General features: G+C 46.0%; 1 protein-coding gene and 3 non-coding genes across 4 annotated transcripts in view; 3 read left to right on the forward strand and 1 right to left on the reverse strand.

Moving 5' to 3' along the window:
• LOC126455461 (lysozyme 2-like) overlaps positions 1–25,865 on the reverse strand; it is a 108,161-nt gene that overhangs the window by 62,550 nt on the left and 19,746 nt on the right. The window lies entirely within an intron of this gene.
• Positions 3,901–3,975, forward strand: Trnas-cga (transfer RNA serine (anticodon CGA)). Its single transcript has one exon. It is a non-coding gene; the product is annotated as a tRNA-Ser (tRNA).
• Trnas-cga (transfer RNA serine (anticodon CGA)) lies at positions 4,202–4,276 on the forward strand. The gene has a single exon. It is a non-coding gene; the product is annotated as a tRNA-Ser (tRNA).
• Positions 4,503–4,577, forward strand: Trnas-cga (transfer RNA serine (anticodon CGA)). Its single transcript has one exon. It is a non-coding gene; the product is annotated as a tRNA-Ser (tRNA).

Below are 25,865 nucleotides of genomic sequence, written 5' to 3' on the forward strand. Positions count from 1 at the left end.
ACATATGGCCACGACACACTACAGATACGTAGAAAAACTCATAAAGTTTTGTTCGGCTGAAGCCGCACTTCAGGTTTCTGCCGCCAGAGCGCTCGAGAGCGCAGTGAGACAAAATGGCGACAGGAGCCGAGAAAGCGTATGTCGTGCTTGAAATGCACTCACATCAGTCAGTCATAACAGTGCAACTACACTTCAGGACGAAGTTCAACAAAGATCCACCAACTGCTAACTCCATTCGGTGATGGTATGCGCAGTTTAAAGCTTCTGGATGCCTCTGTAAGGGGAAAACAACGGGTCGGCCTGCAGTGAGCGAAGAAACGGTTGAATGCGTGCGGGCAAGTTTCACGCGTAGCCCGCGGAAGTCGACGAATAAAGCAAGCAGGGAGCTAAACGTACCGCAGCCGACGGTTTGGAAAATCTTACGGAAAAGCCTAAAGCAGAAGCCTTACCGTTTACAATTGCTACAAGCCCTGACACCCGATGACAAAGTCAAACGCTTTGAATTTTCGGCGCGGTTGCAACAGCTCATGGAAGAGGATGCGTTCAGTGCGAAACTTGTTTTCAGTGATGAAGCAACATTTTTTTTAATGGTGAAGTGAACAGACACAATGTGCGAATCTGGGCGGTAGAGAATCCTCACGCATTCGTGCAGCAAATTCGCAATTCACCAAAAGTTAACGTGTTTTGTGCAATCTCACGGTTTAAAGTTTACGGCCCCTTTTTCTTCTGCGAAAAAAACGTTACAGGACACATGTATCTGGACATGCTGGAATATTGGCTCATGCCACAACTGGAGACCGACAGCGCCGACTTCATCTTTCAACAGGATGGTGCTCCACCGCACTTCCATCATGATGTTCGGCATTTCTTAAACAGGAGATTGGAAAACCGATGGATCGGTCGTTGTGGAGATCATGATCAGCAATTCATGTCACGGCCTCCACGCTCTCCCGACTTAACCCCATGCGATTTCTTTCTGTGGGGTTATGTGAAAGATTCAGTGTTTAAACCTCTTCTACCAAGAAACGTGCCAGAACTGTGAGCTCGCATCAACGATGCTTTCGAACTCGGCAGGGAGCACACTGACTGTGACCAACCGACACTGGCCGTTCAAAACAAAAACAGTAGACAAACGACTACGCGAATTTACACTATTCAGGTACTAAAACGCGATGCTACAACTCTCAAATACTATAATACGCCCGAAATTTGTTTAATTCATAAATTTCGGGCGTATTATAGTATTTGAGAGTTGTAGCATCGCGTTTTAGTACCTGAATAGTGTAAATTCGCGTAGTCGTTTGTCTACTGTTTTTGTTTTGAACGGCCAGTGTCGGTTGGTCACAGTCAGTGTGCTCCCTGCCGCCGTTGGATAAGCAGCTGAGCAGCAAGTCGTATACTCCTAGCTCACCCATTTGTTACATAGTTTAATTCTTAATTTCTTTGCGTGTTTTTGGTACTTGCATTGTTTAATTCATAAATTTCGGGCGTATTATAGTATTTGAGAGTTGTAGCATCGCGTTTTAGTACCTGAATAGTGTAAATTCGCGTAGTCGTTTGTCTACTGTTTTTGTTTTGAACGGCCAGTGTCGGTTGGTCACAGTCAGTGTGCTCCCTGCCGCCGTTGGATAAGCAGCTGAGCAGCAAGTCGTATACTCCTAGCTCACTCATTTGTTACATAGTTTAATTCTTAATTTCTTTGTGTGTTTTTGGTACTTGCATTGTTTAATTCATAAATTTCGGGCGTATTATAGTATTTGAGAGTGTAGCATCGCGTTTTAGTACCTGAATAGTGTAATTTTGCTTAGTCTCCTTCCGCCGCCGAGCAGTGTCAGCAGTGCGCAAGTAGCAGCATTACTGCATTTACTAGGCAATCTTCTATTTTAATAACCGTTTAAATTTTATCGATTTGTTTGCGCTCTCTGTAGATTAGTTCAGACGTTCTTTGCAAAACAGTTTTTAGCATGGATAGGGACTGCAACTGCTGTGTTCGGATGCAGGCTGAGTTGGCATCCCTTCGCTCCCAGCTTCAGGCAGTGTTGGCTTCGGTCACACAGTTTGAGGCTGTTGCCAATGGGCATCACTGTGGGGGTCCGGATGGGGGTTTGTCGGGGACGGCCACCTCGTCTTACGCATCCCCTGATCGGACTACGACTGTGGTTGCCCGGGATACTGCCCGCATTGAGGCTGATCCCTCACCTGTGGTAGAGTGGGAGGTCGTTTCAAGGTGTGGCAGGGGGCGAAAGACATTCCGGAGGGCTGAATGGAAAGCCTCTCCAGTTTGTCTGACGAACCGGTTTCAGGCTCTGTCTGAGGCTGATACTGATCTTTGGCCTGACATGGCTGCTTGTCCTGTTCCAGAGGTTGCCCCTCAGACTGCAAGATCCGGGCAGTTGCAGAGGGTGGGCTTACTGGTAGTTGGGAGCTCCAATGTCAGGTGCGTAATGGGGCCCCTTAGGGAAATGGCAGCAAGAGAGGGGAAGAAAACCAATGTGCACTCCGTGTGCATACCGGGGGGAGTCATTCCAGATGTGGAAAGGGTCCTTCCGGATGCCATGAAGGGTACAGGGTGCACCCATCTGCAGGTGCTCGCTCATGTCGGCACCAATGATGTGTGTCGCTATGGATCGGAGGAAATCCTCTCTGGCTTCCGGCGGCTATCTGATTTGGTGAAGACTGCCAGTCTCGCTAGCGGGATGAAAGCAGAGCTCACCATCTGCAGCATCGTCGACAGGACTGACTGCGGACCTTTGGTACAGAGCCGAGTGGAGGGTCTGAATCAGAGGCTGAGACGGTTCTGCGACCGTGTGGGCTGCAGATTCCTCGACTTGCGCCATAGGGTGGTGGGGTTTCGGGTTCCGCTGGATAGGTCAGGAGTCCACTACACACAACATGCGGCTACACGGGTAGCAGGGGTTGTGTGGCGTGGGCTGGGCAGTTTTTTAGGTTAGATGGCCTTGGGCAAGTACAGAAAGGGCAACAGCCTCAACGGGTGCAGGGCAAAGTCAGGACATGCGGGGACCAAGCAGCAATCGGTATTGTAATTGTCAACTGTCGAAGCTGCGTTGGTAAAGTACCGGAACTTCAAGCGCTGATAGAAAGCACTGAAGCTGAAATCGTTATAGGTACAGAAAGCTGGCTTAAGCCAGAGATAAATTCTGCCAAAATTTTTACAAAGGTACAGACAGTGTTTAGAAAAGATAGATTGCATTCAACCGGTGGTGGAGTGTTCGTCGCTGTTAGTAGTAGTTTATCCTGTAGTGAAGTAGAAGTGGATAGTTCCTGTGAATTATTATGGGTGGAGGTTACACTAAACAACCGAACTAGGTTAATAATTGGTTCCTTTTACCGACCTCCCGACTCAGCAGCATTAGTGGCAGAACAACTGAGAGAAAATTTGGAATACATTTCACATAAATTTTCTCAGCATGTTATAGTCTTAGGTGGAGATTTCAATTTACCAGATATAGATTGGGACACTCAGATGTTTAGGACGGGTGGTAGGGACAGAGCATCGAGTGACATTATACTGAGTGCACATCCGAAAATTACCTCGAGCAATTAAACAGAGAACCGACTCGTGGAGATAACATCTTGGACCTACTGATAACAAACAGACCCGAACTTTTCGACTCTGTACGTACAGAACAGGGAATCAGTGATCATAAGGCCGTTGCAGCATCCCTGAATATGCAAGTTAATAGGAATATAAAAAAAGGGAGGAAGGTTTATCTGTTTAGCAAGAGTAATAGAAGGCAGATTTCAGACTACCTAACAGATCAAATCCTTTCTTTCAGGAGTGCTAGTTCTGCAAGGTTCGCAGGAGAGCTTCTGTAAAGTTTGGAAGGTAGGAGACGAGGTGCTGGCAGAAGTAAAGCTGTGTGTGCCGGGCGTGAGTCGTGCTTCGGTAGCTCAGTTGGTAGAGCGCTTGCCCGCGAAAGGCAAAGGTCCCGAGTTCGAGTCTCGGTCGGGCACACAGTTTTAATCTGCCAGGAAGTTTCATATCAGCGCACACTCCGCTGCAGAGTGAAATTCTCATTCTGGAAACATCCCCCAGGCTGTGGCTAAGCCATGTCTCCGCAATATCCTTTCTTTCAGGAGTGCTAGTTCTGCAAGGTTCGCAGGAGAGCTTCTGTAAAGTTTGGAAGGTAGGAGACGAGGTGCTGGCAGAAGTAAAGCTGTGTGTGCCGGGCGTGAGTCGTGCTTCGGTAGCTCAGTTGGTAGAGCGCTTGCCCGCGAAAGGCAAAGGTCCCGAGTTCGAGTCTCGGTCGGGCACACAGTTTTAATCTGCCAGGAAGTTTCATATCAGCGCACACTCCGCTGCAGAGTGAAATTCTCATTCTGGAAACATCCCCCAGGCTGTGGCTAAGCCATGTCTCCGCAATATCCTTTCTTTCAGGAGTGCTAGTTCTGCAAGGTTCGCAGGAGAGCTTCTGTAAAGTTTGGAAGGTAGGAGACGAGGTGCTGGCAGAAGTAAAGCTGTGTGTGCCGGGCGCGAGTCGTGCTTCGGTAGCTCAGTTGGTAGAGCGCTTGCCCGCGAAAGGCAAAGGTCCCGAGTTCGAGTCTCGGTCGGGCACACAGTTTTAATCTGCCAGGAAGTTTCATATCAGCGCACACTCCGCTGCAGAGTGAAATTCTCATTCTGGACGAAAATTTCTGTTCCGACACTGACAATGTTGAGTGTTTATGGAAAAAGTTCAAGGCAATCGTAAAATGCGTTTTAGACAGGTACGTGCCGAGTAAAACTGTGAGGGACGGGAAAAACCCACCGTGGTACAACACCAAAGTTAGGAAACTACTGCGAAAGCAAAGAGAGCTCCACTCCAAGTTTAAACGCAGCCAAAACCTCTCAGACAAACAGAAGCTAAACGATGTCAAAGTTAGCGTAAGGAGGGCTATGCGTGAAGCGTTCATTGAATTCGAAAGTGAAATTCTATGTACCGACTTGACAGAAAATCCTAGGAAGTTCTGGTCTTACGTTAAATCAGTAAGTGGCTCGAAACAGCATATCCAGACACTACGGGATGATGATGGCATTGAAACAGAGGATGACACGCGTAAAGCTGAAATACTAAACACCTTTTTCCAAAGCTGTTTCACAGAGGAAGACCGCACTGCAGTTCCTTCTCTAAATCCTCGCAGAAACGAAAAAATGGCTGACATAGAAATAAGTGTCCAAGGAATAGAAAAGCAACTGGAATCACTCAATAGAGGAAAGTCCACTGGACCTGACGGGATACCAATTCGATTCTACACAGAGTACGCGAAAGAACTTGCCCCCCTTCTAACAGCCGTGTACCGCAAGTCTCTAGAGGATCGGAGGGTTCCAAATGATTGGAAAAGAGCACAGATAGTCCCAGTCTTCAAGAAGGGTCGTCGAGCAGATGCGCAAAACTATAGACCTATATCTCTTACGTCGATCTCTTGTAGAATTTTAGAACATGTTTTTTGCTCGCGTATCATGTCATTTCTGGAAACCCAGAATCTACTATGTAGGAATCAACATGGATTCCGGAAACAGCGATCGTGTGAGACCCAACTCGCCTTATTTGTTCATGAGACCCAGAAAATATTAGATACAGGCTCCCAGGTAGATGCTATTTTTCTTGACTTCCGGAAGGCGTTCGATACAGATCTGCACTGTCGCCTGATAAACAAAGTAAGAGCCTACGGAATATCAGACCAGCTGTGTGGCTGGATTGAAGAGTTTTTAGCAAACAGAACACAGCATGTTGTCATCAATGGAGAGACGTCTACAGACGTTAAAGTAACCTCTGGCGTGCCACAGGGGAGTGTTATGGGACCATTGCTTTTCACAATATATATAAATGACTTAGTAGATAGTGTCGGAAGTTCCATGCGGCTTTTCGCGGATGATGCTGTAGTATACAGAGAAGTTGCAGCATTAGAAAATTGTAGCGAAATGCAGGAAGATCTGCAGCGGATAGGCACTTGGTGCAGGGAGTGGCAACTGACCCTTAACATAGACAAATGTAATGTATTGCGAATACATAGAAAGAAGGATCCTTTATTGTATTATTATATGATAGCGGAACAAACACTGGTAGCAGTTACTTCTGTAAAATATCTGGGAGTATGCGTGCGGAACGATTTGAAGTGGAATGATCATATAAAATTAATTGTTGGTAAGGCGGGTACCAGGTTGAGATTCATTGGGAGAGTGCTTAGAAAATGTAGTCCATCAACAAAGGAGGTGGCTTACAAAACACTCGTTCGACCTATACTTGAGTATTGCTCATCAGTGTGGGATCCGTACCAGATCGGTCTGACGGAGGAGACAGAGAAGATCCAAAGAAGAGCGGCGCGTTTCATCACAGGGTTATTTGGTAACCGTGATAGCGTTACGGAGATGTTTAGCAAACTCAAGTGGCAGACTCTGCAAGAGAGGCGCTCTGCATCGCGGTGTAGCTTGCTCGCCAGGTTTCTAGAGGGTGCGTTTCTGGATGAGGTATCGAATATATTGCTTCCCCCTACTTATACCTCCCGAGGAGATCACGAATGTAAAATTATAGAGATTAGAGCGCGCACGGAGGCTTTCAGACAGTCGTTCTTCCCGCGAACCATACGCGACTGGAACAGGAAAGGGAGGTAATGACAGTGGCACGTAAAGTGCCCTCCGCCACACACCGTTGGGTGGCTTGCGGAGTATCAATGTAGATGTAGATGTAGATGTAGATGGGGACATGCTGCGCTGAGTGTGGGAGGAACTTGATTATCGGCTTGATGTCTGCCGAATCACTAAAGGGACACGTATCGAACATTTGTGAATGCCTAAAAAAACTTTTTGGGTTTTTGTATGTGTGTGCAAAGCATTGTGAAAATATCTCAAATATTAAAGTTATTGTACAGCTGTGAAATCGCTTCAATCATTTGTAATAATCATTTGTACTAACTCATCCCAAGGGTCTTCCTCTGGTTTTATATTGGGACTCTCTCCAGCCAGGGTAGTACATTTCAGGAATCTTATTTTCCACTGATGGCGTTTCCTGGCAACGTGCGTTGTCAGGCTGATACAAACAATCATCGCATCCAAACTGATCCTCTACTGTACACAGTACACGACCCTCTAAAATACGTTCCAGTCCTCCCGAATTTAGCTTTTCCTTAAGCGCAATAGGGGGACCACAACCTAACCACGAAACTCACTCCCGTACCGTAACACCACCTCCTCAGTACTTCACTGTTGGCAGCTGGCACTAGAGATGATGCCAGCTAATGTTCTCCAGGAATTCGCCAAACCCAGATCCTTCCATTCGGTTACCACACGGTATAGCGTGATTCGTCGCTCCAAATCACTCGTTTCCAGTCATCCCAGGTCCAGTGGCGTCGCTCTCTAGAGACACCTCAAGCCTTACTTACCACTGACTACAGAAATGTGTGCCCCGTTAGGAGCTGCTCAGCCAGCGTGTCCCATTCTGGTGAACTCCCCACCCACAGTCATCGTGCCAGCTGGATTGCTGGTGCCACTTTGGAACCCGCCAGTTTTCTTTCCGCTGACTTCATGCGATTTCTTACAAATCACCCTCACGAATTCTTGGCGGTCCCCGTCCGTCCGTATTTGAGATCTACCTGATATTGGTTCAGCTGTGATTATTCCTTCACGATTCCACGTGAGAATCGCTTCACCAACAGTCGACTTGTGCAGCTTTAGACGGTCTGAAATGTCCCTTATGTTACTCAGTTGACATCAAATGGCTAATGCACGCTCAAAGCCACTGAGCTCCCCTGACTGATTCGATGATGATGAAGTTTGGCTTGTGGGGCGATCAACTGTGCGGCCATCAGCGACCATATAAAGTCCCAATTTTTACACAGTTCATTTTTTTTCACAATCCAATCTAGTCACTGTCGCAAATAATGATGATGATGATGAAGACAACACAAACATCCAGTCCCCGGGCAGAGAAAATTCTCAACCCGCCCGGGAATCGAACCCGGGACCCCGTGATCGAGAGGCAGCAACGCTAGCCACTAGACCACGAGCTGCGGACCCTCACTGATTCGTTGTGCTGTTGCGGCTTCTGAACTGACAACACAATACACTTCGCTTCCTTTTATGCTGGCGGGTCCGCCTCTCGAGACATCTAGTGGTCTATTCTGCATTATGGCGTTTGGCTTGTGGGGCGCTCAACTGCACGGCCATCAGCGCCCGTACGAAGTCCCAAGTTTAACTCAGTCCAATTCGTTACACAGTCCAATCTAGCCACTGTCACGAATGATGATGATGATGATGATGATGATGATGATGATGAAACGATGATAATAATACAAACACCCAGTCCCCGGGCAGAGAAAATCCCCAACCCGGCCGGGAATCGAATCTGGGACCCCGTGATCCAGAGGCAGCAACGCTAGCCACTAGACCACGAGATGCGGACATTCTGCATTACGTATGGGTGTTCGTATACTTTTGATCACACGATTTATGTTACATCTCTCCCCCTGCTTCCCTCCTTACAACATAGGTCATAGAAAGAAATGTGTACGTCTATTGATGCGTCAATAATCGAGACGTGGGAGGAAATAAAAATCACATCCTCGTCCTACGCTTACGGTCTTCCTCATTCCCACGTATGTCTCTCTTAACTGCCCGCTGCACGCCAGAGCATTGCATAAGCGCCCATATACTGATCCAATGTAGGTGCAGCGACGTGCACTGCAAGTGGGTGGCAATCATCAGCAGAAAATGGAGACGTCTAATGTACTACTTACCTTATTTGTCACCGTGTGCCCCTAGACTGCGAACTTGGCGCTCTGATCACGTAGAAATTATTATAGAAGCGTCACACGTGCTTGTGACCGCATTGAAATCTTCCGAGTGCAGGCAGCACCTTAACAAATGATCCATCCGGTTGCATCGCAAGCCGCCATGTTCTCCTTGGATGTGCATAAGGGGTGTGTGAAGGACAGAGGGGCATACTCAAGGGAACATCGTGACATCCTCTCTTCGTATGGCGAAGACATTTTTCATGCTTTTGCCACAGAAAGTTGAGCTAGTAGCCTAACCCTTATAGGAAGTATGACTCCACCGCACAGAACTCCTTTATACCCGTTAGAACAACCGGAATGTAGTTCGAAAAATGGTTCAAATGGCTCTGAGCACTTTGGGACTTAACATCTGAGGTCATCAGTCTCCTAGAACTTAGAACTACTTAAACCTAACCAACCCAAGGACATCACACACATCCATGCCCGAGGCAGGATTCGAACCTGTAACCGTAGCGGTCGCGCGGTCCCAGACTGTAGGGCGTAGAACCGCTCGGTCACAACGGCCGATTGTAGTTCGAACACTGCCAGTGGGACCGGATACTGTTTACAGATCACCCCCCCCCCCCCTCCCCATAATTCAATTTCACAAAGTGGGATATGTTACAACAACGTCGCCCAGCTATGTCTATCCATCATGACGTAACATGTCAGTCCAAAAAGAAATTGAGGCAAGTTGGAGGTTGTAAAGCTTCAGATGTTCTGCATGGTATCCCCCCACCTTGAGTGTAACGCACTAAACCTTCACACAACCATTTGAAACTGTCAGAAAAGTCCTTCTTTGGGATGTTGTTCAACTCTCTCGTCACAGTGACTTGGATGTCGCATATGTCGTCAAAGCGTTCACCTTCCAATTGACTTTCTGCACTTTGTAGTTCTGCGGCAGATTTGTATTGATAGTACCAAGAGGAATCAACCGTGATGAGTTTTTCCAGAGCAGAATAATTGGCCGCAATTTGCATTTCAGCCAAATCGCGGCAGGTGCTAACGCGTCTTCGTTTTTGTTCGGGAGTCAACGTGTGCAGGACAAGCCTTGCACACATTATTTTCTTCTTCCAAACGTTCTGTAGACTGTCTTGAGTATTTCTTTACAGATGTTCAGTTCGTTGCTCCACGGCGATTTACGACGCAACAACGCCGTCACACCAGGGCTGCACGTTCACTGCTGAACACAAGACAACTCACTGGTCGAATGCACATCCGTTGTATACAGTTGTTAGTTGAAGCGGGTACTGTGATTTCTACGCTGACGTCGGTTGTATGTCGGGAATTAAATCACAGCGACAGCACAAGAGGACGCCACCAAGCAGCCATTCTTCATACCCAGCGCCTCAAAATTCCGACCCGTGCCTCCCAGATGGCACTCATAATCTGGAACCAACTCCTTCTTTAGCAACAAATCCTTCAAAGCGTAAGGCCATTCTGCTGCTAGCTCGTCAGCCGGCACAGCGGCCGCTGAAACCCGAAATTATTTTCTGCTTTCGTCAACGAGGTCGTAAAAGCAAGATTGTTCCACCAGTAGCGGATGAGTGGAGACGTGCGGTGACATTCAGACAGTTCCTGCAGTTCCACAGATGTGGATCCATCTGCGGTTCATCAGTTCTTCTGTGCTTCAGTTCCAAGTCTACACTTCCAACCTACACTGAGCAACAGTTGGCGTCATACTAGTTGGCCGCTAATTTTGTACAGTCAAACGCCGAGCGTATTGTGAAATTGGGATTCAAAGACTGAACTTAGCACTCACTTACGTCATGCCCACTTGACAAGGATTCCAAACACTGGAACAATAGAACTAGTCGCCCTAACATCTTATATGCAATTTCTGTTACAGATCCACTGCACTTAACCCTGAACCCTTCCAACAAATCTAAGTCTTTTATTTGCTCTCCCAAATGCTGGTATTTCGTGACTGCTCCATTTCATACTGTTTCTTAGTATTATCCCAAAATAGCTACAGTATGTGATGGGCACAAGATGTTCACCACTAATCTTGTGATAAAATTGGGTTCTTTGTCTTTGTGGTGGCTATTATGCTATCTTGCATTTCTCCACATTTAAAGACAGCTTCCACTTATTGCACCACCAGCCTTTTCTCAGTGGCTCCACCTACCTACACATTCAATATACACTCCTGGAAATGGAAAAAAGAACACATTGACACCGGTGTGTCAGACCCACCATACTTGCTCCGGGCACTGCGAGAGGGCTGTACAAGCAATGATCACACGCACGGCACAGCGGACACACCAGGAACCGCGGTGTTGGCCGTCGAATGGCGCTAGCTGCGCAGCATTTGTGCACCGCCGCCGTCAGTGTCAGCCAGTTTGCCGGGGCATACGGAGCTCCATCGCAGTCTTTAACACTGGTAGCATGCCGCGACAGCGTGGACGTGAACCGTATGTGCAGTTGACGGACTTTGAGCGAGGGCGTATAGTGGGCATGCGGGAGGCCGGGTGGACGTACCGCCGAATTGCTCAACACGTGGGGCGTGAGGTCTCCACAGTACATCGATGTTGTCGCCAGTGGTCGGCGGAAGGTGCACGTGCCCGTCGACCTGGGACCGGACCGCAGCGACGCACGGATGCACGCCAAGACCGTAGGATCCTACGCAGTGCCGTAGGGGACCGCACCGCCACTTCCCAGCAAATTAGGGACACTGTTGCTCCTGGGGTATCGGCGAGGACCATTCGCAACCGTCTCCATGAAGCTGGGCTACGGTCCCGCACACCGTTAGGCCGTCTTCCGCTCACGCCCCAACATCGTGCAGCCCGCCTCCAGTAGTGTCGCGACAGGCGTGAATGGAGGGACGAATGGAGACGTGTCGTCTTCAGCGATGAGAGTCGCTTCTGCCTTGGTGCCAATGATGGTCACATGCGTGTTTGGCGCCGTGCAGGTGAGCGCCACAATCACGACTGCATACGACCGAGGCACACAGGGCCAACACCCGGCATCATGGTGTGGGGAGCGATCTCCTACACTGGCCGTACACCACTGGTGATCGTCGAGGGGACACTGAATAGTGCACGGTACATCCAAACCGTCATCGAACCCATCGTTCCACCATTCCTAGACCGGCAAGGGAACTTGCTGTTCCAACAGGACAATGCACGTCCGCATGTATCCCGTGCCACCCAACGTGCTCTAGAAGGTGTAAGTCAACTACCCTGGCCAGCAAGATCTCCGGATCTGTCCCCCATTGAGCATGTTTGGGACTGGATGAAGCGTCGTCTCACGCGGTCTTCACGTCCAGCACGAACGCTGGTCCAACTGAGGCGCCAGGTGGAAATGGCATGGCAAGCCGTTCAACAGGACTACATCCAGCATCTCTACGATCGTCTCCATGGGAGAATAGCAGCCTGCATTGCTGCGAAAGGTGGATATACACTGTACTAGTGCCGACATTGTGCATGCTCTGTTGCCTGTGTCTATGTGCCTGTGGTTCTGTCAGTGTGATCATGTGATGTATCTGATCCCAGGAATGTGTCAATAAAGTTTCCCCTTCCTGGGACAATGAATTCACGGTGTTCTTATTTCAATTTCCAGGAGTGTATGTATATTGAACACACTTCTCCTCTCCCTCTCTGTGTCAACCTCTTTCTCCCTCTGTCTGTATACCTCATCCTCCCACCTCTTTGTGTGTCTCTACCTCCCCATCTGTCTCATCAACTCCCCCTCCGTTTGTCCATTTCCTCCCCCTATCTCTCTGATCTTATCTTCCTCAACCTCCCTCTGATCATATCCTCCTCCCCCTCTGTCTTTCCATCTCTGCCTACACCATTTTCCTCCTGCCCACTACCCCTCTACACCTTCATGCATCTCCCATTTCTACCCTGTTTCTGTCCATAACCTTATCCTCCTCACTCTGTGCAACCCCTCCTCTACCGATCCCAACCTCTCCCCAGCCATGCATGTGTTGTTGTTGTTGTGGTCTTCAGTCCTGAGACTGGTTTGATGCAGCTCTCCATGCTACTCTATCCTGTGCAAGCTTCTTCATCTCCCAGTACCTACTGCAACCTACATCCTTCTGAATCTGCTTAGTGTATTCATCTCTTGGTCTCCCTCTACGATTTTTACCCTCCACGCTGCCCTCCAATGCTAAATTTGTGATCCCTTGATGCCTCAAAACGTGTCCTACCAACCGATCCCTTCTTCTAGTCAAGTTGTGCCACAAACTTCTCTTCTCCCCAATCCTATTCAATACCTCCTCATTAGTTACGTGATCTACCCACCTTATCTTCAGCATTCTTCTGTAGCACCACATTTCGAAAGCTTCTATTCTCTTCTTGTCCAAACTAGTTATCGTCCATGTTTCACTTCCATACATGGCTACACTCCATACAAATACTTTCAGAAACGACTTCCTGACACTTAAATCTATACTCGATGTTAACAAATTTCTCTTCTTCAGAAACGATTTCCTTGCCATTGCCAGTCTACATATTATATCCTCTCTACTTCGACCATCATCAGTTATTTTACTCCCTAAATAGCAAAACTCCTTTGCTACTTTAAGTGTCTCATTTCCTAATCTAATTCCCTCAGCATCACCCGATTTAATTTGACTACATTCCATTATCCTCGTTTTGCTTTTGTTGATGTTCATCTTATATCCTCCTTTCAAGACACTGTCCATTCCGTTCAACTGCTCTTCCAATTCCATATATATATATATATATATATATATATATATATATATATATATATATATATATATATATATATATATATGGTGTTACAAAAAGGTACGGCCAAACTTTCAGGAAACATTCCTCACACACAAATAAAGAAAAGATGTTATGTGGACATGTGCCCGGAAACGCTTAATTTCCATCTTAGAGCTCATTTTAGTTTCGTTCCACCTATGCTCAATGGAGCACGTTATCATTATTTCATACGGGATACTCTACCTGTGCTGCTAGAACATGTGCCTTTACAAGTACGACACAACATGTGGTTCATGCACGATGAAGCTCCTGTACATTTCAGTCGAAGCGTTCGTACGCTTCTCAACAACAGATTCGGTGACCGATGGAATGGTAGAGGCGGACCAATTCCATGGCCTCCACGCTCTCCTGACCTCAACCCTCTTGACTTTCATTTATGGGGGCATTTGAAAGATCTTGTCTACGCAACCCCGGTATCAAATGTAGAGACTCTTCGTGCTCGTATTGTGGACGGCTGTGATACAATACGCCATTCATATATATAATTTTTTAGCAGAAGGACACAGTGTGAAAAAATTAATATTTGTCTGTCCAATCACGGAGCAACTAAGATCAGGGGTTAACGCTTCTTCGACAATGAAGTCATTAGAGATGGAGGAGAAGCTCAGACAGACGAAGGTTGGGGAAGGAAATCGCCTGAATCCATATGAAACGATCCGTGCCAATAGCGACCTTAATTAGTTTAAGGAAATCACCATTAACCTGAATCTGGAAGGTCGTATGGGTATTTAAAACATTGTCCATCTGAATGCGAAGCCAATGTCTTACCACCTCACTCAGTACAGATAATGATGCATAAATATTAAGAATGAAATGAACCAATGAAGAGTCGTATTCAGAAATGGGCACAGAAAATTTAGACATGGGTACACTTGCAGCATTGACATATAGCTACATTCTTGCAGGGAACACTTGGCAAGAAATGATTAACTGTACCAAAAAAAGATGCACGGAGCTCCTGAAACAGAATCCTTCCATAGCCATTGCACACTGCGGTGTTCACTGTTCTTTACATCCCAATATCAACAGGCCTCCAGCACAACTTACCATGGACTGTGAGAAATTCCTAATTTTGAAATATAAATTGAAAAATTTCCTTGTGGTTCACTACTTTCAGCCGGTGGATACCCAGAGTTCGGTTCTGGGGACAGTGGGAGGAGGCGCACAGTTACAGCATCTCTCCACCCGCCACCCCCCTTCTTCCTCCCCTACCACCTATGGATCTCTTTAAAGTCAGTACCGCGATTAGACTGTTGTTTATTTGCAGTGTTACATTTACGCTTACACGATCATGATTTCGGCTTCAAAGTGCCATTATCAAGTGTTTTAAGTGTTATACAGTGCCTAAGATGGCATACTCTCGTATTTAAAATACACTATTAGACACATTGTCTAAGGGTCGATATTTCTGGTAAAGCCTACTGCTTTATCACTGAGTATACCATCTTGACTGAATGACAGTTGGCCCATTCACTCATTTGTTTTTACTACAGAGGACAGCTAACCCTCTGACCGAATACGCTGAGCTAACGTGCCAGCTCCAACTGAGCTACACAAGCACGACTCAATACCTGTCCTCAGACCTTAAGCTGCAGTATAGATGTGAGTTGCGGGTGGGTAGCTCAGTAGATAAAGAAAAAACAGAAGTTGGCACAGTATTTACCCGTGAAAGGCAAAGGTCTCGAGTTCAAGTCTTGGTCAGGCAAACACTTTCAATCTGTTAGGAAGTTTCAATTGCCATTATGTTGTTCACATTTTTCTTTAATTTATTTCATAGGCACACTATAAACTAGCATGCAGTGTCTTGACCCAAAGCCCGTTTTACTCGAGCGACTTTCTGGCCAAAAACGAGTACTCGAAGTGCGTGCGCCTTTCGTGCCTGTTTGTAAATCAGCAACCAACCACAACGCGAGTGTGTCCATGACGTTGCACTATAGATGCTGCCGAGTGCGGAGTTTAAATTTCCCAATACGCTGCGCGATGCGCATGCGCAGAGATCAAGGGATTATGGCGGTGTCAGCAAACATCGGTAGTTGTAACCTATTCTGGTCGAGCTCACTCCTATTACACAAATGGATTTTGTGCTTTCGTGTCATCTTAATATTTATTATGTAGTTTGCTTCGTTTACGTGGCACATTAAAAAGTTAGACAAGTTCCAGTTATTTTTCCCTACTAGTGTTCTCCTACAAGAGAGACAAAATTTAGGAAAGCAAAAAGCATTTACGTTTTACAGAAAATCATTTACAATGTGCGTAAATAAGAACGTAAATAGATAAATGTGTTTCAATGAAAATTATTTCAACAATGAAAAAGTCAAAGTTGTTGGGCAAGAAAAATAATTTACGTTATTATTTGGCACTTCGCAAGAAAATAAGATAGAAAGGATAAAACAAAAAGATGGTGTTTACTGCGTTCTACATTTGGTCTCATGCTTTTGCAAAAATGGTTCAAATGGCACTGAGCTCTATGGGACTTAACTTCTGAGGTCATCAGTCCCCTAGAACTTAGAACTACTTAAACCTAACTAACCTAAGGACATCACACACATCCATGCCCGAGGCAGGATTCGAACCTGCGACCGTAACGGTCACGCGGTTCCAGACTAGCGCCTAGAACCGCTCGGCCACCGCGGCCGGCATGCGTTTGCAAGTATATATTTTATGGAGCAAATAAATGTACATGTTCTGAAATATTTGGATGAAATTTTTCCTATTCTTCCAGTTCTCAGGAGTGTGAACAATTTGCCGCACGGCCTTTGACAAGAATTTCCACTATTAATTCTGCTTCAGTCATTAATAAACTCCACTGCCATTGCTTGTTCCTACGTTTTAGTGTTATATTGCGATCTTTCCGTAAAAATTCCCCCATAACCTCACTTTCACCATTCAGATGCCAAACAGCCCAGCAGACAGTTCTCACAACACCGGTAGTTTTGGCGCTGACGTGTAAACGAAAATGACCACTCAAAGCAAACGAGGCTCAGTTCGGGAATAAAACGCCAGAGGCTCTGCTGTAGACGCACTTATCTCGAGTAGCTCATAGAGTAAATATCTCTGGAGTGAGCATTCACATGCGCAGAACAAATTTTGTGTTGTCAACATACATTGCCGGCCTGGTCCCGTGCTCTCGGGACGTCGTGTGTTTGTCCGTATAGCGCCCTGTATATTTAGAATATCACTACATCCCCAATACAGATGGATTCTTTTCGTACGTGTCGTGGATTATTTATATATGTTGCGCAGACATTTTAACAGTATCCATTTGATACCGGGAATAAACCAGCTACGTAACTTTTAAGGGCAAGTGATATTGCATTCTGCTTCTTTGCGATACGTGTCACAGTTCAGATGCACTCGATTTTTGGTAGTTTTCGGTATGATACGGCACTTTTTAGTCTTACAGAGCCTGTAGTACATTTTTACAGTGATGGTCTTGCAAAACGACTTGACAGTACGCTAGTAATCTTGCAGGTGTCCGAAAAACACCGAATTTGCCACACATTAGCGATTATATCCCTGCTAATTCGTCCTTTTTTCTGCTATTTCTGCGTATTTATTTTCTCGTTTTTGCGACCTTAAGCACAATTTTTCTTACTGGTAACACTTCGAAGTATTTATTTAACGCAACTTACGTACTTGCTCCCAGTTTATTAAATAAGTAGTAGACTGAGTAACCTATACAGGATGCTACAAAAAGGTACGGCCAAACTTTCAGGAAACATTCCTCACACACAAAGAAAGAAAATATGTTATGTGGACATGTGTCCGGAAACGCTTACTTTCCATGTTAGAGCTCATTTTATTACTTCTCTTCAAATCACATTAATCATGGAATGGAAACACACAGCAACAGAACGTACCAGCGTGACTTCACTTTGTTACAGGAAATGTTCAAAATGTCCTCCGTTAGCGAGGATACATGCATCCACCCTTCGTCGCATGGAATCCCTGATGCGCTGATGCAGCCCTGGAGAATGGTGTATTGTATCACAGCCGTCCACAATACGAGCACGAAGAGTCTCTACATTTGGTACCGGGGTTGCGTAGACAAGAGCTTTTAAATGTCCCCATAAATGAAAGTCAAGAGGGTTGAGGTCAGGAGAGCGTGGAGGCCATGGAATTGGTCCGCCTCTACCAATTCATCGGTCACCGAATCTGTTGTTGAGAAGCGTACGAACACTTCGACTGAAATGTGCAGGAGCTTCATCGTGCATGAACCACATGTTGTGTCGTACTTGTAAAGGCACATGTTCTAGCAGCACAGGTAGAGTATCCCGTATGAAATCATGATAACGTGCTCCATTGAGCGTAGGTGGAACGAAACTAAAATGAGCTCTAAGGTGGAAAGTAAGCGTTTTCGGACACATGTCCACATAACATCTTTTCTTTATTTGTGTGTGAGGAATGTTTCCTAATAGTTTGGCCGTACCTTTTTGTAACACCCTGTATACATAATCGACAAGTCACTGATAAATGCACGGAGGATAGTATTTGCTGAAACAACTAACCATTCCCTTTCCTGTTCCACTAGCAAATTTACGAGAGGAAGCGATTGTTTGTAAGCTTCTGTACGATTCGTAATATCTATTATATAGTCATAAAATCGTAGAGAAATAGGTCTACAGAATCAAGCCTTAATTGTAATGCGTCTCGAAATTTTTAAACATATACAGTGTGTCTTACTAATATGATATCTATAATTAGAGTTACATGGTATGTACCCATGAAAAGTTACTATCCCTCCTTTCACATATTTTTCTTTGCATCCGTAGCAACAACAGTTATTCACCATCGCTATTACACTATCAACAAACGGTGAAACACAACAAAAACTCTTGATATTATAAACTTCAAACGCTGCAGAAAGCACACACGCACAGCGAGGTCCCGAAAACACGTTTTTATTATTCTCGAATCAGAAACATACAAATTTACAGTAGCCATACACATCAATAAATATGTACGTATATATATACACAAATTGTATTTACATTACATGTGCCCAGTACTTTGCAACCTCCAAGGCGCTTGGAGTGGCTTGCAGGAGATCAATCTTCGTGCAGGATGTAGGGCACAAAAGGCACTGGAGCATGTGGCTTGTGGTTTGTTCTTGTGCACAATCACAGGACGTATCTTCTGTTATGAAGCCCCATCTCTTCAGGTTGCCTCCGGATCGTCCAACTCCTGATCATAATCTGTTTAAAGATTTCCACACCAGCCAGCTCTCGTTGTGTCCAGGTGGCAGTTCTTCAGCTTCTGGCATCTGCAGGTGAGGCGTCGACTTCTTCCATAACTCCAGCCTTGCCTTCTCTGGTGAAATGGTGAGCTTCTCGGATGTTCTCAGGAAGCTCTTTCGCAATCTCAGCCGTTGCTGTGGTGGATTACATCCGTGCAGTGGATGGGCACTGTCCTGTTCCACTTTCAGTCTCTCCTTGTTGGCAGCCACTGTTCTGCGTATCCATGGTGGCGATATTCCAGCCAGGAAGTAGAGCTTATCAGTTGGGGTAGGTCTTAAGCAACCTGTGATCAACCTGCAGGTTTCGTTGAGAGTAATGTCTACTTGTCTGGCATGAGATGATCTGTACCAGACTGGAGAAGCATATTCAGCAGTAGAAAAGCACAGTGCCATTGCAGAACAGCGAATAGTTTGTGGATGTGATCCCCACCGTGTCCCCGCTAGTTTGCGAATTAGGTTGCTTCGAGCGGAGATTTTCATTTTGGTGTTCTTGCAGTGAGTTTTGAATGTGAGAGTTCTATCGAGAGTGACTCCCAAGTATTTATGTGCGTGATGATGCTGGAGTTGGATGCCTGACCATGCAATATGTAGCTCACGATTAGCTTCCCTGTTCCTCAAATGAGAGGCACACATTTGTGTCTTCGAAGGGTTTGGTCTGAGTTGGTTCCGATTGTAGTAGCTTGACAGTGTTCTAAGTGCTGTTTTCAGGTTTCTTTCCGCTCTTTCAAAGAATGAGCTCTGCGTAGCAAGGGCTAGGTCATCTGCATATAAGAATCTCCTTGTGTCTGGGGTCAATGGCTGGTCGTTGGTATAGATGTTGAAGAGAAGTGGAGCCAAGACGCTTCCCTGAGGTAGACCATTTTTCTGCGCTCTCCAGCGACTGCGTTGTCCTTGAAATTCAACAAAAAACCTGCGGTTTTGGAGGAGGGTGCTGAGTAGTCTAACGGGGTGGGCATTGTTGATCATATTGTATAATTTTGCATGGAGTAACCCACGATGGACAGTATCATACGCTGCTGTGAGATCCACGAAGACCACGTCCGTTACTTGACGGGTTTCAAAACCATCCTCTATAAACTGAGTGAGATTCAGAAGTTGCCCTGTGCAGCTTCTGTTTGGTCGAAATCCTGCTTGTTCGGGTATGAGAAGAGGGTCTATTACTGGTAGGATTCTATTCAGAGTCATACGCTCGAACAGTTCATAAAGGTGACTCAAAAGGCTAACTGGTCTGAAATTCTTGGGATGATTTTCTTCCTTTCCAGGTTTCAGAAGAGCTATCACCCTGCTCTTTCGCCAGATCTTTGGTATTTGGCACTGGTTCATGCAGTTGTTGAAAAGCTGCAGGATCCACTTTCTTGTTTCTGGGCCGAAATTCTTGATTTGCACCATACGAATGTCATCTAGACCGGATGCTTTGCCAGTTTTGCTCTCCTTAATAGCCTTGTTTAATTCAGATATCTCGAATGGGAGAGTCAAATCCCGTGACACTCCTGGTTTAATGTTGACAACATGCGCAGAACGCAATGTTCACTCCAGAGATATTTACTCTATGGAGTAGCTAGTTGATACAAGAGTGTCGACCGTGTAAAAGGTACTTATGGGCGTGTAGGTAAGATAGAATTTGGTCTTACAGATACGATTAGAATAAAATGACACTTAACTAAAATGGGCACTGGCAACTGTCCGTGCAAACGTGTCCTTAAACATTTACTACTCCTCTCGCTACAGCGGGTATTCCAGCCTGAGTCACCGGCAGCATCACAAACACACCAGCTCCCTGTCCCACCTTCCTGACCGCGCACGGCACGGAACGGCCTTGTGGCCCATTCACGACGCCTACACCAGCCAGCGTGCTCCACCCACGGCTACCGAAGGTTCCCTTTCGCCACTCTGCTTACATCACGAGGCATCGTGGAGCACGCAGAGCGGAAGCACGCTCTGTCTAGGCGCTGCCGTGACGTCACCGTATTACGCGTTGCCAATACACGTTCAGGCGACACAGGAGTCGGGACTGCAGCCAACGGCAGTCGAGCCATGACGCGCTCGGGAAGTAGGGACGTGTGACGGAGGAATGCAAGGTCTCGTTACGTCACCAACGGGCACCTACGGACCGTGAATGAACAATCCCGTGAACGAAAAAAATCACGTACTACCCCTCTACGACATGTTGTACTGTTTCTCAAATACGCTTCAGAATACTGTCTCCTGCGCCGGCCGGAGTGGCCGAGCGATTCTAGGCGCTGCAGTCTGGAACCGCGCGACCGCTACGGTCGCAGGTTCGAATCCTTGGAAGAGCAGTTGAACGGAATGGACAGTGTCTTGAAAGGAGGGTATAAGATGAACACCAACAAAAGCAAAACGAGGATAATGGAATGTAGTCGAATTAAATCGGGTGAATCTGAGGCAATCAGATTAGGAAATGAGACACTTAAAGTAGTAAAGGAGTTTTGCTATTTGGGGAGCAAAATAACTGCTGATGGTCCAAGTAGAGAGGATATCAAATGTAGACTGGCAATGGCAAGGAAAGCGTTTCTGAACAAGAAAAATTTGTTAACATCGAGTATAGATGTAAATGTCAGGAAGTCGTTTCTGAAAGTATTTGTATGGAGTGTAGCCATGTATGGAAGTGAAACGTGGACGATAAATAGCTTAGACAAGAAGAGGATAGAAGCTTTCGAAATGTGGTGCTACAGAAGAATGCTGAAGATTAGATGGGTAGATCACATAACTAATGAGGAGGTATTGAACAGAATTGGGGAGAAGAGGAGCTTGTGGCACAACTTGACTAGAAGAAGGGATCGGTTGGTAGGACTTGTTCTGAGACATCGAGCGATCACCAATTTAGGTGTTGGAGGGCAGAGTGGAGGGTAAAAATCGTAGAGGGAGACCAAGAGATGAATACACCAAGCAGATTCAGCAGGATGTAGACTGCAGTAGGTACTGGGAGATGAAGAAGCTTGCACAGGATAGAGTAGCATGGAGAGCTGCATCAAACCAGTCTCAGGACTGAAGACCACAACAACAAGTTCTAGGGGACTGATGACCTCAGATGTTAAGTCCCATAGTACTCAGAGCCATTGGAACTCTCTCCTGCTTGGTCAAAAAGAGTTAGTGATAATCTCAAACTTTTCGCAGCTGATACAGTTATCTATGGCGAATTTCTGTTCGGTAGAAATTGCTCAGTTGCACCTCGACAGAAATCAGAATGCTGCGAAGACTGGCAACTTGCTCCTAGTAAAGAGCAATACAAAATCCTGCACTCTACGAAACCTATACTCCGATTAAAATTACTTGATAGTTGACACTTCACGACTGGAGCGCTCAATGTCATGCCCGAACCGCTGGCGTTGGCAAACTGCCACAACAATCGATCAGTTCAGCTTACCCGGCTTTCTTTCTTCTAGTGTTCAAACCCGAATCCTGGATCTGGCCATTTACTTTCGTATTTCATCACAAACGATAACCACAAAACACACACGAACAACGATACTAACGACGTACAGGCGTTTCATACACAGTACTAACCAAACATTACTTCAGCCTTCCGCAAAAAAAAATCTTCAGGTCACTAGTTCTATTTCCAAGCAGATTTTTTTATTTCGCAAATATGTATGCGAAATAATTACACGCTCACGTCTGTTGCTAAATTGAACACTTTTACGTACATAATAGTCACCTGTAACTGACAGTATTTAAGTACTCGTGTGAATGATGAGCACCCTGCAACCGGAGTCGTTCCTACACATCGTTATGTACCGTTCTACTGACTCATGGAACATGTAAAGGAATACATGAGCATCAGGTTTTCCATGTTCATTTGACGGATGAATTACTTTTCGACAAATATTTTCTCCTCTTGTCTGTATGCATGTAGGCATGTATGTTTAAAGGAAATAAAATTGAGTAGATGTGATTTTAATGATACGACCATACTTGCTTAATATTGGTTACTGTTTGTGTCATGAAACTGGAGCAGATTCTATGATACATGGTATATTTCCTTTTTTCTGACTGCAGTTATTTTATCAGAGACTTACAAAACTCAATTTAGCGAATTAGTGTACGGCTGAAAGTTAACTATGCGTCGGCAAAATGATGTAAGTCATTACACTTAAACGACGCTAAAAAGAAGGATAGTGACGTCACTGAATCACTTGAACCAGATACGCATTTCAAGAAATAAATACCAGAAAATGAATAGGCTACATAGCCAGATTGAGTGAAGCGTGTGCGTGGAAGTACATTTTAAAACAGCTCAAGCCGCAGAATGCGAAGAGCTTCTTTGTACGTTATGCAAGTATTCCTCCATAGGAGAGGAAGAAAAGAAATGAAATTACATTTTTTTTACCTCAGGCGAAAAAAGCCTTACAAGTGTTCCTCTTAGCCGCATTACGACACAGTTCTGTTCTCATTGTAAAGGACACTCTTCATTTGGTGAGGAACGGTCTACCCGACGGGAGGCCCTAGCCACACGACATTTCATTTCATTTGGTGAGGATAAATTCATGTGGGTACCAAATGCCTTCTTGAAAGGTAAATTTGTGTGTATCGGGAACTGAAGTATAAAAGCAATGCATAGTGTTGTAAAGGATGGCAGCATTTATTAATTCAAATACGCAAACCATTCAAAACTGAAGAGATGCAAGAGCTTGCAGAGAATTAGAGAAAAAGAAAACAAATACATGGATAAGAGTAGAGACAGGAGTTAAGAACATCATGCTGGCTTCAGATCGAAATGGAGATGAAATGGCCTCGTGGTGAACAGGATATACCCCTCAGATGCCTCAAAAATAGAAATTACTTCGACGGCGATCTAATGGAAGATGAATGGATCACATCAGAAAATGGTCAGAACTAACTTGCATGTGCACAATTATAAATCATAAATATGTGGAGGTATCTAGAAGAAGCTCCCATCTACCATTGGGAGAAAAACTGTGACTGCTTATGCGACATTTTACATTGAACTATTTTGCGTTCGTACATTACAGACATTAGGAATGGATGTGGTGGTCAGTTCGTGGCGTAGATTTGCAAGACTGAGGAGTTGCCGTTAGCTTCGTCGGGGAAACCGGTACAAAATGGTAGGACCAGGAGCACCAGGTAGGGCGGACCTTGCAGTGTCCATACACCTTCCTCCCACTCCGAGCAGCCTCTCCCGTCTGACTCACGCACTGCGGTCACCCTTGGACCCACAGAAACGGACGTGACTGTTGCTCCATTTTGAAATGCGACCTTGCTCCCACAGGTCTACAAAGAGCTCGGGGGATAGATTTTGCGAGGCCGTCATCGAAATGTGAACGGCTTATATAACAGTAACAGAGAAGAAGCTGCTAGATTAGTTTCTCTATTGGTTAGTGTCCAAAATAACGTTACTAGAGAGGGAGCAATGCTCGCAGCTTTGGTCCAGAAGAATAAACCAACGAACACGACCGAAGACTACGATAAGAGGTTACTCCTAGATGCACATAAAGTCACTCAGTAAACGGAATGGTCAAAGAAGGAACGCCTGGTGAGTGTCTAAACTAGCTCCTCTCGACTATGAACGGAGCTTCGTGCTGTGCCATATCGGTAGACTGCAGTAACCTCAAGAGCGTCCAGTACCTATTTTCACTTCGCTACTTTGTACTAAACAGGCAGAATGAAAGCGCTGTTTAATCAAACTATTATTGAAGTACGAGCTTACTGCGAAAGGGACCCCAGTAAGAAGAAAAGAGAAGAGACATCATGAAAGACACAAGCGCACTTTAAAAAAAAAGAAAAAAAAAGAAAAAAGCTTTGTTACGGAGATCACTTTGTATGGGAAGCAAGGAGAGGATGTTGTTCGGTGGCCGTTATGCTCTTTCTATAACACAATTGCACGCATGTATCAACAGGGTTCTTTATTAACATAAACAGAAAGCTATTTAACTTAAGATAGGTGTCGTTGTACAAGCTCTTCCGTAATAGCCCACGTGAACCTCACTGCTGGTGAAGTACAAGTCCCGCTAAGTGCACTGCTCTGGTCGCTAGGTACTGACTGACTCTCTCTGCGATTGGGCTGAGCGTATGTTGACTCGATTGGGCCCTCCGGTCCGCGACCGCGATCTAAATACTGGCGGCCGAGAAGGCGTTGGCGGCGCGTTGCCAGCGAGTCTGTGTTTGGCTTCTCTCCTGATAGGCGCGTTCCTTGCGCCTGCTATCGATCTTCTCGCAACCTCTTTGCGGCCCGAAGTGCTGGCGACAGCTTACGCCAGCACACTGGGTATTTTATAATATCAATAAAAATTTGAAGTCATTCAAGTTTATCCATATGGGATTCTGTAGAAACGTAATGACAGATATCAGGATATTGATCACTCTTTCCTTCACGAAGGAAATTGTTTCGACCTTGTCTGTCCTCTAAAGGCATATAATTCGTTTCCAGCCTCCTTTGCCGGCCGGTGTGGGCAAGCAGTTCTAGGCGCTTCAGTCCGGAACCGCGTGATCGCTACGGTCGCAGGTTCGAATCCTGCCTTGGGGATGGATGTGTGTGATGTCCTTCGCAAAGGGGAGTGCTGAAAAGAAACACTCCCGAAATTTTTATTCTATTCTCAGTATCGGCCAAGATGTTACGTGTCATGGACATTATTCGATCGACTTTCACATTCAGCTGTCGCTAGTTGCAACGTCCTGGATGCCGTCCTCCAACTACAACGACTGGGGAAGGAGTTGGCTTTCTGCTGGGTTCCAGGCACGTCGGCATTGCTGGGAACGAAAGGGCAGATCTCGCAGCCAAGCAGGCATGTCTCGATCCGCAGGTATTTCAGTGTGTCATCCCCCCTGCGCGCACTCACCTCGCTGTTGAGCTAACGAGTCATGCGTCGGTGGGAGGATGAGTGGCTGGAAGTGACTGGCAATAAGCTCCGTTTAGACAAGCCCACAATGCATGTGTGGTGTACTTCCTTCCAGCCACATAGATGGGACGAGGTTCTCCTCACTCGGCTTCGGACAGGCCACATTTCTATGACGCATGGGTTGCTGCTCTGGCGAGAGGACCCTCCAATGTGTGGTACTTGTGGCGTCCAGGTCACTGTGCGCCACGTTTTATTGGGTTGCGTTTTATTTTCTGACCAGCGGGTTGTGGCTCACTTGGCGGA

Source organism: Schistocerca serialis, chromosome 2 (genome assembly GCF_023864345.2).
Source record: "Schistocerca serialis cubense isolate TAMUIC-IGC-003099 chromosome 2, iqSchSeri2.2, whole genome shotgun sequence".
NCBI lineage: Eukaryota > Metazoa > Arthropoda > Insecta > Orthoptera > Acrididae > Schistocerca > Schistocerca serialis.